Genomic DNA, 18,202 nt, shown 5'->3' on the forward strand with positions numbered 1-18,202 from the left:
TGCTAAGGTCTTTGGTGCAAGAAGGTTTTACGCATGCTACTGAAAGAGAAAAACAAAACAAAACAGCAACAACAATGACAGCAAGTCAAATACAAAACCTTTGAGCCACAATGATGTCTTTTTTGTAAAATATGTTAGGGCAATGATGGCACAAAGTTTGTGGAACTAACAACCAACTAATAAATAATTTGACAAGGCCCACTCCATGAGATGAAACATATACCCAACACTGCCTGGTTTATCAAGAAAGAGAAACTAGATAGCCCAGAGACCTAGGATAAAATGAAATACTATTGCTATTAACCACAACCAAAATGAGTGATAAAATAACACTTACTGATATTGTGCTATACTCGTAGATGAGTGTCTTGTTGAGCCATCATCAGAGAAGCATGCTCTTACAGCAGATGGGAACAAATATGGAGACCCACAGCCAGACATTACTCAAAAAAAAAAAAAAGAAAAAAGAAACAGACAGACAGACACAAACACTGAGTCAGACAGACAGAATTGGACCATTCAGCCCTAAGTGGGATGTCTACATGCAATCTCTTCCACAGATGTCAAAGTAACCCATAGAAGAGGAGGTTTGAGAGTTTTGAGAGCCGGAAGGTATGTTGGACACCAAGAAACCAAAGCCATCTGGATCAACATGAACAAAACTCATGTGAACTCACAGAGATTGAAGCAGCATGCACAGGGCCTGCACAGCTCATTACCAGGTCCATGCTTATATAGTATGCCTTATAATTTAGGGTTTGTATATTCCAGAGTGTGTGAATGAGTGGGTCTGATCCTTGTGATGTCTCTTAGGCTCTTTTCTATTAGCTTGTATTGTCCAAATTTGATGTGATAGATTTTGTCTTGTCTTATATTTTATTTGTTATGTTATTATTATTATATCTTAGAAGCCTGTTCCTTTTTAACGAGACAGAAGAGGAGTGGACCTGGATGGCATGTCAGAAGACTTGGGAAAGAGCTAGGATGAGTGGAAGGAGGGGAAACCCTAATTAGAACACATTATGTGTGAAAATAATTATGTTTGATAGAAGAGAGAGAATGAGAACTGAATCTCTCTCCCAGCCACAATTGATTCTCTCATCTAGCTGTGTTCTTCATCAACACAGGAGCTGAGTGATCTACCAGTAAGAGTCATGCCAGTTTTTTGCATGTGGGCAAAAGAGAACTCGGCTGCTCATTGGCTGATGATGGCACAAATCTCTTTCCCTCCTCACCACCCACACCACCCTGGAGCACTCTGATTGTGCCTTCATTCTAGACAATGAGGCCATCTATGACATCTGTCATAGAAACTTGGACACTGAGCATCCGATCTACACTAACCTTAACCACCTTATTAGCTAGATTTTGTCTTTAACCTGGAAGTGGGACTATATGTTTGTAACCCCTGTTTCAAACTGGAATTTCATCTGACTTCAGCTTGCAAACCTTTTGTGCATGTTTTAAGAATCACTGTAAATTCATAAGTAACTAATTCCTTATACTCATGTTTTTGTTTGTGAGCACATGGTAGCTAGTTGGATTACTGGCCTTCTGTTACACAGTAACTTCTTTTAAACTCAATTTATTTGTATATGTATATATTTTGGAAATCTTCTACAGTAACTTGTTCCCATATGTTTTTTTCAAACATCCTTTATTTCTTCCCATATTTCCTCCTCTACTCTGCAACTCATGGCCCATTCCAATTAAACATCCTGTTCCATGATTCTGTTTTATCCTGCTTTATGTCTGTATTCTATGTCCTCTCTCCTAAAGGGTCACTTCCTCTACCATGACCATTCAGTATTTTCCTAACCCTTATGGGTATTCCAAATGTAACAAAGCTAATATATTCTGTTTATGTATCTGTGCAGTACTGCTGCCATGGCAAAGTTAAAACTAGGTAAGTAGCCAAAACATTAAATATTTATTTTCTCATGGTTGTGGGTATTAAAGAGCTGAGAGCAAGTTCTCAGTCTGGTTGGTTGCTTACAAAACCTGAAAAGGATGCTCTGCCCCATGTTTCTGCCTGAGTGGCTAGTAGCTTGGTTGTAATCATTGCAGTTGATAGGCTTGTGTGTGTGTGTGTGTGTGTGTGTGTGTGTGTGTGTGTGTGTATATATATATATATATATATATATATATATCACCCAAATATCTGCTTTCATATCCAAATGACTTTTTAACCTATATCCATTTCTGTGTATAAGTGTCTCTTAATAAATCATTGTTATGATTAGCCTTAATTGTCAACTTGGTACAACTCAGAGTCATCTGGAATGTCTCGCTGAATGATTATCTGCATTTTACCTGGCCTATGGACATGTCTTTATTCATTGTGTTAAGGTAATTGATGTGCAAAGATATGAACCACTGTGTGTGGTACCCTTTCTTAGGCAGTTAGTCCCAAACTATAGAAATGGAAAAATTGAACAAAGAATAAGCCAGCAAGCACATGAGCAAGTATTTATCTGCTTCTCTCTTCTCTTGGCTTTGGATGTGATATAAACCAGCTGTTTAATTTTATGCTTCTACTATCCTACAATGATGGACTGTATCCAGGAATTGTGTGGGGTTTTTTTTGTAATTTTTATTTTTTATATTAATTATAATTTATTCACTTTGTATCCCAGCTATAGCCTCCTCCCTCATTTCTTTCCAGTCCCACCCTCCCTCCCTCATCTCCTCCCATGACCCTCTCCAAGTCCACTGAGAAGGGGGTTTCTCCTCCTTCGCATTCTGACCCTAGCCTGTCAGGTCTCATCAGAACTGGTTGCATTGTCTTCCTCTGGGGCCTGGTAAGGCTGCTCCCCTCTCAGGGTTGGTGATCAAAGAGCCAGCCACAGAGTTCATGTCAGATACAGCTCCTGTTCCCCTTACTAGGGAACCCACTTGGCTACTGAGCTAATGATCTACCCAGAGGGGTCAGGAGATCCCCGAGGAGAGCAACAACACCAAGAAATCTGTATCCAGGAATTCTAATCTGAACAAAATCCCTGTCTTTTCTAAGTTATTTTTTCTTAGAATATTTTTTTCAGAACAATACAAATGAAACTACACAATCCTCTATTCAATTTAATTAATGTACCACATTATTCTAGGACAGTATTGACTCATCTAAGTATATCTGTAATGTGCCTAGTTCCAAATGCATTGAGAAACAAAGATTTTACCGTATGAATTTTTAAAAGACAAATTTTAATCTAAATATTTGATGATAAAGCACAATGCTGAAACTCTAATATAACTTTAAAAGAACAATCAAATAAATATGAAATTTTGTTTTATGTCTCAGATAGAATTTGCTGAAAGGGTCATGTTGGAAGTCTGATACTAAATATGGAAGAGTTTAGGTAGGAGGACCTTGCCAAAGTTACCTTTTTATTGCTATGAAGAGTCACCAAGGCCAAGGCCACTTAGAAAAGAAAGCACTTAATTGTGGGATTGCTTACCATTTCAGAAGATGAGTCTATTACCATCATCACAAGGATCTTGGCAACAGGAAAGCATTTTCTGGAACAGTAGCTGAGAGTTTTCATATGACCAACATGCACATAATACACATACACACACACAAAGTACATGTGAGAACAACTGGGCCTGCCATGGGCTTGTAAAACCTCAAAGTTCACCCGCAGTAGCACACCTCATCCAAAAGGTCACACCTCTTCATTCTTGCAAAATACTCCATCAACTGAGAACAAAATATTTGAATATATTATCTTATGGAAGCCAATCTCATTCAAATCACAACAGACATTTAAGATATGAGGCATAGTGTGAGGTGAGGTGATTGAATCTTTATGCCACTACCCTTGGAGGCTACTCATACTAATTTTGACTTAATTGGTTCTCAAGAGACCAGGGAATTATAAAGTAAGGAAACACTAACTCCTCATCCCTTTCTTCATTATGATGTTTTCCTTACTTTCTCTATGACATGTTGTCAAATTGCTCATCAGTGACTAAGCATATGATATCACCTGATCCTGATCATTTATTTGCAGTTCCCTATAATATGAGATAATTAAACATCTCCATTCTAATTTTATAATATCTAGGTTATACATTCCCAATTGTTAAGTCCTAAACATATATATGTATGTATGTATGTAAGTGGGTGTGTATGTTTATGTGTTCATGTGTACATGCATGTGAGAGTATGCTTGTGTGTGTGTATGTGTTTTCTTAAGAAGAAGAAGTCATGAAGTTGAGAGTGCATATGGTGACTGGTGATGCAGGAAGAGTTAGAAGGAAGAGATGGAGGTATGTAAATGACATAATACAGTGCTCATATATGAAATTCTCAGAAATGAAAGTTCAATTACCAAGTATATCTATTTAAGCAAAAAATATACTGATAATGAACAAAGTGGCAAAGATAAAGAACTACTCATGCCACCTAATCCTCATCTTATAATTCTTCAAAAAAATTCTATGCAACCTGTCTATTTCAATCATTAACAAATCTCCCATTCAAATCACACAAGTAAGTGAAACTATACACATTCATGATGTGAAACTTTCAAAGAAGAAAAAAGTATTTAACTGGAAGAAAACCTGAAAACCTCAGTTTTCCTTAACTTGCCAAAATCCAAAGTTGCAAGCTGATTACTACCAACAGTAAGGTATTTCATTTGTGATAGATTTTATTCTCTATAACAAAAATCTATATCTTTGTAAATATACATTTTTATACTACTCTGTGCTTAAGACTAAATTATAATATATTAATTAACATTCTATACAGCAAGTCATAAGAATTTAAAAACAATCAACTTGTGAAAAATAGGAAAATACAGTCAGAGAGGTGAAGGACATCAACAAAATGGTTCAAGATCTGAATATAGAAATGGAAAAATTAAAAAAAAAAACACAAACAGAAAAAAAATCATGGAGAGGAAGAACTTAGGGAAGAAAACAGGAACAACAGAGGTAAGCATAACCAACAAGTCGACTACAAGAGATGGAAGAAAGAATCTCAGGTGTGGAAGATACAATGGAAGAAATCAATGTATGTGATAAAGTAAATGATAAATCTAAAAAAAAAAAAAATCCTGACACAAAAAATCCAAGAAATCCAAGACCACATGAAAAAAAAAAAAAAAAAAAAAAAAAAACCCAAGAATAATAGGAATACAGGAAAAAGAAGAATCCCATCTCCAAGGCCCAGAAAATATTTTCAACAAAATCGTAGACAAATATTTCCCCAGTATAAAGGAGAAGTCTATAAGCTTACGAGAAGCTTACAGAACAACTAATAAATTAGACCAGAAAAGAAATCCTCTGACCACATAATAATCAAAATGTTAAGTATACACAACAAAGAAAAAATACTAAAATCTGCAAGGGAAAAAGGCCAACTAATATTTAATGGCAAACCCATCAGGATCCCACCTGATTTCTCAACAGAGAAAATTAAATCCAGCAGTGTCTGGACAGATATCATGTAGACCCTAAGAAAACACAGATGTCAGCACAAGATATGATACTTCATCAAGACTCTCAGTCAAAATAGATTGAGAAAACAAGACATTCAACTACAAAAATAAATTTAAAAAATACCTACCCACAAATCCAGCATTCCAGAAGATAATAGAAGGAAAAATACAGCCCAAGAAAATTAACTAACTTCAGGAAAACACAGGATATAAATAACCTCACTACAATAAAAAAGTAGGCAAGCACATAAACACACTACCACAGCCAACATCAAAATCAAAGATCTAACAGCCACTGGTCATTAATCTCTGTCAACATCAATGGACTCAAGTCTCCAATAAAAAGACACAGACTAACAGAATGGATGCATAAACAAAACCCAGCAATCTGTTGCATACAAGAAACACACCTAAGTCACAAAGATAGACATTACCTGAGAGTAAAGGGCTGGCAAAAGGTTTTCCAAGCAATGGACCCAAGAAGCAAGAAGGAGAAACCATTCTAATATCTAATAAAAGAGACTTTTAACCAAAATTAATCAAAAGAGATAAGGAAGGACACTTCATATTCATCAAAGGAAAATTTCCCTAAGAAGACCTCACAATCCTGAATATCTATGCCCCAAATACAAGGGCACCCATATTTGTAAAAGAAACATTAATAAAAATTAAACCACACATAGATCTCCACACATTAATAGTGGGAGACTTCAACACCCCACTGTCAACAAAGGACAGGTCAACAAATCAGAAATTATACAAAGAAACAATGACACTAACAAAGGTCATGAATCAAATGGACCTAACAGACATTTAGAGAACATTTTACCAAAACATAAAAGAATTTAACTTCTTCTCAGATCCTCAAGGAATCCTCTCCAAAACAGAATATAGAGTTGGACACAGAGCAAGCCTCAACAGATACAAGAAGATTGAAATAATACCCAGTATGCAATCACACTACCATGGACAAAAGTTGGACCTCAACAACAAAAGAAATAGCAAAAAGCGTACACACACACATGGAAACTGAACAACTCACCAATTAATGACAGCTGGGTCAGGGAAGAAATAAAAAAAGAAATTAAAGTCTTCCTAGAATTCAATGAAAATGAAGGCACAACATATCAAAACTAACGGGTCACAATGAAAGCAATGCTAAGAGGAAAATTCATAGTACAAAGTGCCTTCAAGAAGAAATTCAACATATCTCATTCAAGCAAATTAATGGCTTACCTGAAATCCCTAGAAAAAAAAGAAGCAGTCACACCTAAAAGGAGTAGACAATTGGAAATAATAAAAATCAGGGCTGAAATTAATATATTAGAAACCAATAACAAAATAAATCAATGAAACCAAGAACTGGTTCTTTGAGAAAATCAACAGGATAGAAAAAACTTTAGCCAATCAAACAAGTAGTCAAAAAGACACTATCCATATCAAAAAAATCAAGAAAGAAAAAGGGGATGTAACAACAGACACTGAGGAAATCCAAACAATCATTAGGGCTTACTTCAAAAGCCTATATAACACAAAATTTGAAAATCTAAATGAAATAGATAATTTTCTTGATCAATGACACTTAGCAACACAGAATAAAGACCACGTAAATAAATTAAATAGTCTCATATCCCCAAGAAAATAGAAGCTGTCACCAAAAGTCTCCCATTCAAGAAAAGCCCAGAGACAGAGGGTTTCAGCACTGAATTCTACCAGACCTTCAAAGAGATAACACCTATACTCCTCAGACTTTTAAACAAAATAGAAAGAAGGAACACCACCAAACTCATTCTATGAAGCCACAGTCACCTTTGTACCTAAACCTCACAAGGACCCAAAAAAGAAAGAGAATTTCAGGTCAATCTCCCTTATGAACACTGATGCAAAAATACTCAACAAAATACTTGCAAAATGAAAAGAAGAAAACATCAAAAATATGATCCACTTTGACCAAGTAGGCTTTATCCCAGGTATGCAGGTATGATTCAATATATGGAAATCCATCAATTTAATCCACAATATAAACAAACTGAAAGAAAAAAACACTTGATAATCTCCTTAGATAGTGAAAAGTATTTGACAAAATCCAACACCCATTCATTTTTAAAGTCTTGGAGATATCAGTGATACAAGATACTTACCTAAACATAGTAAAGGCAATATACAAGAAGCCTATAGCCAACATCAAATTAAACAGAGAGAAACTTAAATCAATCCCACTGAAATCAGGAACAACGCAAGGATGCCCATTCTCTTCATATATATTCAATATAGTTTTTGATGTCCTTGATAGAGAAATAAAACAATTAAAAGAGATCAAAGGGATATGAATTGGAAAGGAAGAAGTCAATATATCACTATTTGGAGATGATATGATAGTATACATGAGAGACCCAAAAAATTCTACCAGTGAGCTCCTCTAGCTGATAAACACTTTTATTGAAGTGGCTGGATACAAAATTAACTAAAAAAAAAAAAAAATTAGTAGCTTTCCTGTATACAACAGACAAATGGTCTGAGAAAGTAATTAGGGAAACAACATGCTTAACAATACCCAAAAATGATATAAAGTTCCTTGGTGTGAATCTAACCATCAAGTAAGGCTTGTATGAATAAAATTTCCAGTCTCTGAAGAAAGAATTAGAAGATATCAGAATCTGGAAAGATATCCAATACTTATTTCTTGGCAGAATTAACAAAGGAAAAATGGCCATCTTACCAAAAACAATCTACAGATTAAATGCAATTCCCATCAAATTAACAACACAATTCTTTACAGAAATTGAAAGAAACATTCTCCACTTCTGATGGAATAACAAGAGTCGCTTAAGCAATCTTCTACAAAAAAAGAAAAGAAAGAAAGATTGTCTGGCAGTATCTCCATCACTCATCTCAAGCTGCACTATAGAACAACAGTAGTAAATGTTACTGGCATAGAACCGAATGGTGGAGCATGGAATTGATGATAGACCCAGATATAAAATGACACACTTATGGACACCTGATTTTTGACAAAGATACCAAAACCATATAATGGAAATAAAGATAGCATCTCCAACAAATCGTACTGTTCTAACTGTATATCTACATGTAGAAAAATGTAAACAGATCCACACTTATTACCCTGCACAAAACTAAAGCCCAAGTGGATCAAAAATCTCAGTATAAAACCAGACACACTAAACCTGTTAGCAGAAAAAGTGGGGACAAAACTTGAACTCATATGCACAGAAGACAACTTCCTGAACAAAACACCAACAGCACAGGCTCTAAGATCAACAGTCAATAAATGAGACCTCATGAAACTGAAAAACTTCTTTAAAGCAAAGGACACTGTCCTCAGAAATAGATAATAGCCTACAGATTGGGAAAGGATCTTCTCCAACCCTATATCTGACAGAGGGCTAATATCCAGAATATATAAAGAACGCAAGAAGTTAAACAGCAGCAAATCAAATAATCCAATTAAAAAATAGGGTTCACAGAATCTCCAAAATGATCCTGTACAACAACAGATCATCTGGAGGTATCTCCATTCCTGATCTCAAGCTGTACTACAGGGCAACAGTAATAAAAACTGCATAGTATTGGCATAGAAACAGAAAGGAGGATCAATGGAACCGCATAGAAGACCCAGAAATAAATCCACACACCTATGAATACTCGATATTTGACAAAGAAGCCAAATCCATTCAATGGAAAAAAGACAGCATCTTCAACAAATGGTGCTGGACCAACTGGATGTCTACATGCAGAAAAATGAAAATAGATCCATATTTATCACCCTGCACAAAACTAAAGTCAAAGTGGATCAATGACCTCAACATAAAACCAGATACCCTAAATCAATTGGAAAAAAAAGTGGGGAACAGCCTAGAACTCATTGGCACAGGAGACAACTTCCTGAACAGAACACCAACAACACAGGCTCTAAGAGCAACAATCAATAAATGGGACCTCATGAAACTGAAAACTTTCTGTAAAGCAAAGGATACCGTCATCAAAACAAAACGACTGCCTACAGATTGGGAAAGAATCTTCACTAACCCTTTATCTGACAGAGGACTAATATCCAGTATATACAAAGAACTAAAGAAGCTGAAAAGCAGCAATCCAAGTAATCCAATTAAAAAATGGGGAACAGAGCTAAACAGAGAATTCTCGACAGAGGAATATCGAATGGCAGAGAAACACTTAAAGAAATGCTCATCCTCATTAGCCATCAGGGAAATGCAAATCAAAACGACCCTGAGATATCACCTTACACCCATCAGAATGGCCAAGATGAAAAACTCAAGCGATAACACATGCTGGAGAGGTTGTGGAGAAAGGGGAACCCTCCTCCTCTGCTGGTGGGAATGTAAACTGGTACAACCACCCTGGAAAGCTATCTGGCGCTTTCTAAGACAAATAGGAATAGTGCTTCCTCCAGACCCAGCTATACCACTGCTAGGTATATACCCAAAGTTTGTTCAAGTACACAAAAAGGACACTTGCTCAACCATGTTTATAGCAGCTCTATTTGTAATAGCCAGAACCTGGAAACAACCCAGATGTCCATCAACGATGGAATGGGTACAGAAATTGTGGTATTTTTACACAATGGAATACTACTCAGCAATCAAAAAGGAGGAAATCATGAAATTTGCAGGCAAATGGTGGGATCTAGAAAAGATCATTCTGAGTGAAATATCCCAGAAGGAGAAAGACAAACATGGGATATACTCACTTATATAGACGTATAAGATATGATAAACATAATGAAATCTATACACCTAAAAAAGATAATCAATTGAGCGGACATGGGATAAGATGATCAATCCTCGTTTAGAAAGACAGATGGGATGTGCATTGAACGTATGACAGGAGTCTACTGAGTGAATCTGAAAGATTCTAACTAGCAGTGTTTTCAAAGCAAAGACTCATGACCAAACCTTTGGCAGAGTACAGGGAATCATAAGAAAGAAGGGGAGTTAGTCTGATGGGGAAAGGATTAGGAGCTCCACAAGGACCAAATATATCTGGGCACAGGGTCTTTTCTGAGACTGACATTCAACCAAGGACCATGTATGGATATAACCTAGAACCTCCACTCAGATGTAGCCTGTGGTAGCTCAGTAACCAATTGGTTTCCCAAAGTGAGGGGAACAAGGACTATTTCTAACAGGAACTCAATGACTGGCTCTTTGGTCTCCCCACCCCCGAAGGGAGGAGCAGTCCTGTTAGGCCACAGAGGAGGGCTTTGCAGCCAGTCCTGAAGATACCTGATAAAACAGGATCGGATGAATGGGGAGGAGGTCCCCCCTATCAGTGGACTTGGAAAGGGGCATGGTGGAGATGAGGGAGGGAGGGAGGGACTGGGAGGGAATGAGGGATCGGGACACGGCTGGGATACAGAGTTAATAAAATGTAACTGATAAAAAAAAATAAAAAAAAATATAGAGTACAGAGCTAAACAGAGAATTCTCAATAGAGGAATATCAAATGTCAGATAAACATTTATAGAAATACTCAACATCCTTAGTTATCAGGGAAATGCAAATCAAAATAAACCTCAGATTTCACCTTAAACACATTAGAATGGCTAAGATCAAAAATTCAACTTATAGCACATGCTGGAGAGGATGTGGACAAAGGGGAACCCTCCTCTATTGCTGGTGGTAATGTAAACTTGTACAACCACTTTGGAAATCAATCTGGTGCTTTCTCAGACTATTAGGAATTGTGATAACTCAAGATCCAGCTAAACCACTCCTAGGCATATAACTGAAATATGTTCAAGTATACAACAGAAAACATTTGCTCAGCTATGTTTGAAAACATAGCAGCTGGTATTTGTAATAACCAGAATCTGGAAACAACCTAGATGTCCCTCAAAGGAGGTATGGATACAGATATTGTGCTACATTTACACAATGTAATACTACTCAGCTGTTAACAACAAGGAAATTATGAAATTTGCAGGCAAATGGCGGAATCCAGAAAAGTTCATCCTGAGTGAGGTATCCCAGAAACACAAAGACACACATGGTATATACTCATTTATAAGTGGATAGTAGACCTATAGTATAGGATAATCATAATAAAATCTGTACACCTAAAGAAGCTAATCAAGGAGGAGGACCCTGGAAAAGATGATCAATCCTCATTCAGACAGGCAAATGAGATGGACATCAGAAGGTGGAGAAAACAGGGAACAAGACAGGAGCCTACCACAGTGGGACTCTGAAAGACTCGATCCAGCAGGGTATCAAAGCAGAGGCTGAGACTCATAACCAAACTTTGGTCAGATTTCAGGGAATCTCATGAAAGACAGGGGAGATAGAAAGACCTGGAGGGAATAGGAAGTCCACACGGAGAGAAAAAACTTTGGGCACAGGGATCTTTTCTGAGATCGATACTCCAACAAAGGACCATGCATGGTGATAACCTGGAACCTCTGCACATATATAGCCCTTGGCAGCTCAGTGTCCAAATAGGTTACCTAGTAATGGGAACAGGGACTGTCTCTGATGTGAATTCAGTGGCTGGCTCTTTGATCATTTCTCCCTGAGGCGGGTGCAGCCTTACCAGGCCACAGGGAAGACAATGCAGCCATTCTGATGAGACCTGATAGACTAGGATCAGAATGCGAAGGAGGAGAACCCCCCTTCTCAGTGGACTATGGGAGGGGCATGGTGGAAATGACAGAGGGAGGGTGATATTGGAAAGGGACAAGAGAGTTGGCTACAGTTGTGATACAAATTGAATCAACAGTAATTAATAAAAATTAATTAATTAAGATAATGAAAGCAAAACAAAGTCACAACTATCAGAAAGGATATGGAGAAATTGGAACTTTGCTAAGCTATTCATTTGAATATAAAACAAACTTGTTGCTTCCAAAAAATATGGACAATTTCTAATTACCACATGATCCAGTAATTCTACCACATGATCTAGTATTTAAATGAACTGAAAAAGCTACTTTTGAAGAGATTTTTATGCTCATGATCACAGCAGAATTAAATTTTCATAACAGCTCAATCATGGAAACACTGTAGGTTGACAGCAATAGAGGAACATATAAATCAAATATAGCACATATGGTGGCATATAATCTACCATTAAACAAGTAAGAAATTCTGGCATAAATAGTTTCTGTTTCAAGGAAATCTGATATATCGAAGAATATTCAAACACAAAGAATCAGAAATTGTAATCAAATTTGACAAGGGCTGGTAAGGATGGACAAATGTAGGTGACATTTAAATTGATGAAATATTTCCATTCTGCAAGATAAAAAATTATAGGGATAAAAAAATAAAAAAAATTATAGGAGTTGTTGTGCAACAATGTGATATAGTTGGCTGAAGTATATATTTGAATTTGTTAAGATAACAAATTATACCATATATTTTAGGTACAATAAAATATAATGAAAAGTTTACCATGCATGAGATTATGTTTATAAGGTCACTAAACTAAATGGTTAATTTTAAAATATACAACTGGATTTTCAATTTTTTCTTTATTAATATTATTTATTATAATTTATTCACTTTGTATGCCACCTATAGGCTCCTTCCTCATCTCCTTCCAGTCCTACCCTTCCTCCTTCTTTTCCCACTATGTCCCTCCACTAGTCCACTGATAAGGGAGGTCCTCCTTCCCTACTATCTGACACTTGCCTATCAGGTCTTATCAGGACTATCTGGATCCTCTCTCTTTGTAGCCTAAAAAGAAACAGCCACTAAATCCTGTCAAAGACAGTTCCTGATCCCCTTACTAGAGAACCAACATAGAGACTGAGCTGTCCATAGCCTACATCTAGGCAGGGGGTCTAGGGCTTCTTTATGCATGGTCTTTGGTTGATTCATCACTTTCTGTGGCATCCACTGAGCCCAGATGTTTTGACTCTGTTGGTCTCCTTGTAAAGCTTCAGTCTCCTCCATATCTTTCTCTCTTTCTCTTCTTCCATAAGATTTCCTGCACTCTGCTCAAAGTTTGGCTATGATTCTCAGCATCTGCTTCTATACCATAATGGGTAGATTCTTTCAGAGGCCCTCTGTGGAAGGCTCCTGTCCTGTTTTCTGTCTTCTCCTGATTCCAATGGCTGTCCTGTTTGCCCTTCTGAATGAAGAATAAGCATCTTCCCTAGTGTCCTTCTTGTTGTTTGGCTTCTTTACGAGTATTGATTTTAGTATGTTTATCATATTTTATATGGCTAAAATCCAATTATAAATAAGTATATACCATGTGTGCCTTTCTGCTTGGGGGTTACCTCACTCAAAATGATCTCTAGGTGCATTCATTTGCCTCCAAATTGCATGATTTCCTTGATTTAATTGCTGAGTAGTTGAGTGACAACTAGGTTGTTTCCAGATTCTGGATATTATGAATAGAGCTCCTACACAGTTGAGCATATGCCTTTTACATTCACACCATCAATGGAGGAGGGTTCCCATTTCTCCACAAACTCTCCAGCATGTGTCATCCCTTGAGTTTTTTATCTCAGCCATGCTGATGGGTGTAAGGTAAATCTCAGGGTTGTTTTGATTTGCATTTCCCTATGACTAAGGATATTTAGCATTTCCTTTTTTTTTTTTTTTTTTTGGTTTTTAAAATTTTTTTATCTATTGCATTTATTCAGTCTTTACCCCAGCTCTATCCCCCTCCTTCATCTCTCCCAATCCTACCCTCCCTCCCTCTTCTCTTTCTATGCCCTTCCCCAGTCCACTGATTGGGGAGGTCCTCTTCCCTTCCATCTGATCCTAGCCTACTAGGTCTCATCAGGACTGTCTGCATTCCCTTCCTTTGTTGTTTGGTAAGGCTGGCCATGCCTCAGAGGAAGGTGATCACAGAGCCAGCCACTGAGTGTTTTTCTGTCATTCGATATTCTTCTATTGAGAATTCTCTGTTTATCTCTGTACCCCTTTTTTAAATTGGCTTACTTGGTTTGATGGTACTTACATTCTTGAGTTCTTTAAAGGTTCTGGCCATTAGCACTCTGTCAGATATAGGGTTGGTGAAGATCCTTTCCCAGTCTGTAGGCTGTAGTTTTGTTCTGTTGACAGTGTCCTCTGCTTTATAGAAGTTTTCAGGTTTCATGAGGTGCTATTTATTTATTGTTCATGTTAGAGTCTGTGCTGCTGGTGTTCTGTTCAGGAAGTTGTCTGCTGTGCCAGTGAGTTCAAGGCTCTTCCCCAATTTTTTCTTGTTATAGATTTAATGTATCTGGATTTATGTTGGGGTCTTTGATCCACTTAGACTTTACTTTTTGTGCAGGGTGATAAACATGGATCTATTTGCATTTTTCTTCATGGAACATCCAGTTAGATTAGAATCATTTGTTGAAGATATCTTTTGTCCATTGTATTTTTTTTTTTTAAATCAAGTATCTGTAGCTGTGTGGGTTTATTTCCAGGTCTTCTACTCAATTCCATTGATGCACCATTCTATTTCTATGGCAGTACCATGCAGATTTTATTACTGTTCCTGTATAGCACAGTATGATTTCAGGGATGGATATACCTCCAGAAGATCTGTTATTTTACAACATTATTTTAGCAATTCTGTTTTGTTTTTTTTTTTTTTTTTTTTTGGTTTGCTTGTTCTCCCATATTATATTGAGAATTGTCCTTTCTACGTCTGCATGGATTTGTGTTTGTATTTTGATGGGAATTTCATTTAATATGTAGATTGCTTTTGGCACGTTGTGCATTTTCACTATGTTAATCTTACTTATCCAAGAGCATGGGAGATCTTTCATCTTCTGATTTCTTCTTAAATTTCTTTCTTCAGACTTGAAGTTTTTTTTCTTTTTTTTATACAATATTTCACTTACTTGGTTAGAGTTACATCAATGTATTTTATGTTATTTGTGGCTATTGTGAAGAAAGTTGTTTCTCTGATTTCTTTCTCAGCCCGTTTGGCTTTTGTATACAGGAGGTCTACTGATTTGTTTTGAGTTAATTTTGTATCCATCCACTTTGCTGAAGGTGTTTTTCAGTTTTAGGATTTCACTTGTAGAATTTTTGCGGTCATTCATGCATAGGAACATATCATCTGTGAATAGTGATATGTTGACTTCTTCCTTACTGATTTGTATCCTTGTGCTGTCCTTTAGTTGTCTTATTGCTTTAGCTAAGACTTCAAGTTCATGAAATAAGGGGAGAGTGACCAGACTTGCTTGATCCCTGATTTCAGTGGGATTGAATTAAATTTTTCCCTGGTTAGATTGATTTTCGCTATAGGCTTGCTCTATATTGTTTTTATTATGTTTAGATATGTGCGTTGTATCCCTGATCTCTCTATAACTGTAAACATGAATGGGTGTTGAGTTTTGTCAAATGCTTTATTTGTTTGTTTGTTTGTTTGTTTGTTTGGAGTCTATGGTCATGATCATGTGGGTGGGTTTTTTTCCCAAGTTTTTTTTTTTTTATGGCTGATTACATTGATAGATTTATGTATGTTGAACCATGCCAGTATGCCTGGGATGAAGCCTAATTGGTCATGGAGGATGATATCTCTCTTGAATTCAGATTGCAATTATTATATTGAGTATTTTTGTGTCAGTGTTCATAAGTGAGATTGGTTTGTAGTTCTCTTTCTTTGTTGGGTCTTTGTGTGGTTTAGGTATTAAGGTTACTGTGGCCTCATAGAATGAGGTTGTTAGTGTTCTTTTTGTTTGAAGATTATTGGAATTAGCTCTTCTTTGCTTGTAGAATTCTGAGCTAAAACCATCTGGCCCTAGAGTTTTTGTTTGTTTATTTGTTTATTTATTTGTTTTTGTTTTGTTTTGTTTTTAGATGGAAGAGTTTTCATGAAGGAGGAGAGGGGTGGATCCAAGATGGCTCCATGAGGATATTTTTTCTGACCGGGAGTACAGCAGGATCTGCACAGTGACTAGCAGACAGAACTCTGGGTCTTAAAACACCAGATATTGTGTTTCCTAGATGAGAGGAAACCCAAAGTGTGGAATTCAGTCAGCTTCAGTTTACCCAGCTAAACTACAGAAGAGTTCCAGGTTCCACCAGGCACTTGGTTGCCAGCCCAGAGCCACATGCCAGTGTGCTCTAATCACTGTCCCAGTCTGAACCATGAGCACCACAACACAAGAGACTGGGATTTCCAGTTGAGAGAAAACCCCATGGTGAAGGAAAAGATTGGGACTGACTTTAGGTCATCCAGATAATACCTGGAAAAGACCTGGGGTTCCGGCAGACACTCAGAAGCCAGCCCAGAGCAGGGTGCACAGGCGCCAGCACAGAGTCTTGCTTGGTGCCTGACTCATTGCCCCAGATAGAACTGGGGGCCCCAGGGCACCAACGACTGAGTTTCTCTGTTGAGTGGAAACCCAGAGTGAGGGGAACAGCAGGTCTGACCTCAGAGCACTGAGCTAACACTCCTCCTTCACCAAAAAAAATTTGGGAAAAATTTCTGCAGACACCCAGATAGCCAATCACCAGCAAGGCAGAGCCACACACCTGTGTTTTGCAAATCCCAGTCAGAACTGCAGTCCTGAAAGCACCACAGTCTGGGTGTCCCTGTCAGGAGGAAACCCCACAGAGGGAAAAACATCAGGTCAAATGCTCAGGACACCCAGCTCCAGAAGAGTTTCTGGGTTCACACAGGCTCTAAAGTCTAGCCATCTACTGCAGGCATGAGTGCTGTGCTCACCTGCCATTAATTATGGCTAGGGCACTGGGATACACAGCTGCAACCTCAGACCTACAAAAGCCTGAGAGCCATTGGAGCAGCACACGGATACTGCTCCAAGGTACAACCAGTTATACCTAGCTAAACTGATGAAATCGCAGGACTCCCTGGTTCAAAAAGAGGGCAGTGACAAGCAAATACAGCTACAGAGCAAAAGCAGCAACTCAATAAATTTAGAGCAAGAAACCCAGCAGCAGGGAAGCTATCTCCTATCTCCATGACTACTCCTGAAGAGAGGAGAACCTTCCTGAACACCACAGTTATCACACAGGTCCATATGCCTGAGGTGAACTGTGACAATTCCTGAGAAGCACCACCTTTCAGTTGACCATACCCAAAAAGCTGAGGAGATCTCCTTCAGAACCCTCCCAAAGGGAATCTCCCCACCAAAGGACACCAGCAGACACCAGAAATTAACAGACCACACCTGAGACAGCCAGGTGGGTAGAGGTCAGAAGGGCCTGGATGGATATCATACAGACCCTAAGAGAACACAGATGTCAACCCAGGCTAATATACACAGCAAAACTCTCAGGCCTCATAGACAGAGAAACGACAAAAACAAATTTCAACAAGGCCTTCACACAAATCCAGCATTACAGAAGATACTAGAAGGAAAATACAACCCAAGAAAACTATTTTCAAGAAAACACAGGAAATAATTAACCTCCCTACAGTAAAACAAAAAGGAGGCAAGCACACAAACACACTAACACGGCCAATATCAAAATCAAAGGATCAAATAGCCACTGGTCATTAATCTCTCTCAACATCAATGGACTCAATTTTCCAATAAAAACACACAGAACTAACAGAATGGATGTATAAACAAGACCCAACAATCTGTTGCATGACACAAAAACACCTAAGTCACAAAGATAGATATTACCTGAGAGTAAAGGGCTGGAAGACTGTTTTCCAAGCAAATGTACTCAAGAAGCAAGCAGGAGTAGCCATTCTAATATCTAATAAAATAGACTTTCAACCAAAATTAATTAAAAGAGAAAAGGAACGACACTTCATACTCATCAAGGGAAAATTCCACCAGGAAGACCTCA

The sequence above is a fragment of the Meriones unguiculatus genome (assembly GCF_030254825.1).
Source record: "Meriones unguiculatus strain TT.TT164.6M chromosome X unlocalized genomic scaffold, Bangor_MerUng_6.1 ChrX_unordered_Scaffold_30, whole genome shotgun sequence".
In the NCBI taxonomy this organism is placed as follows: Eukaryota; Metazoa; Chordata; class Mammalia; order Rodentia; family Muridae; genus Meriones; species Meriones unguiculatus.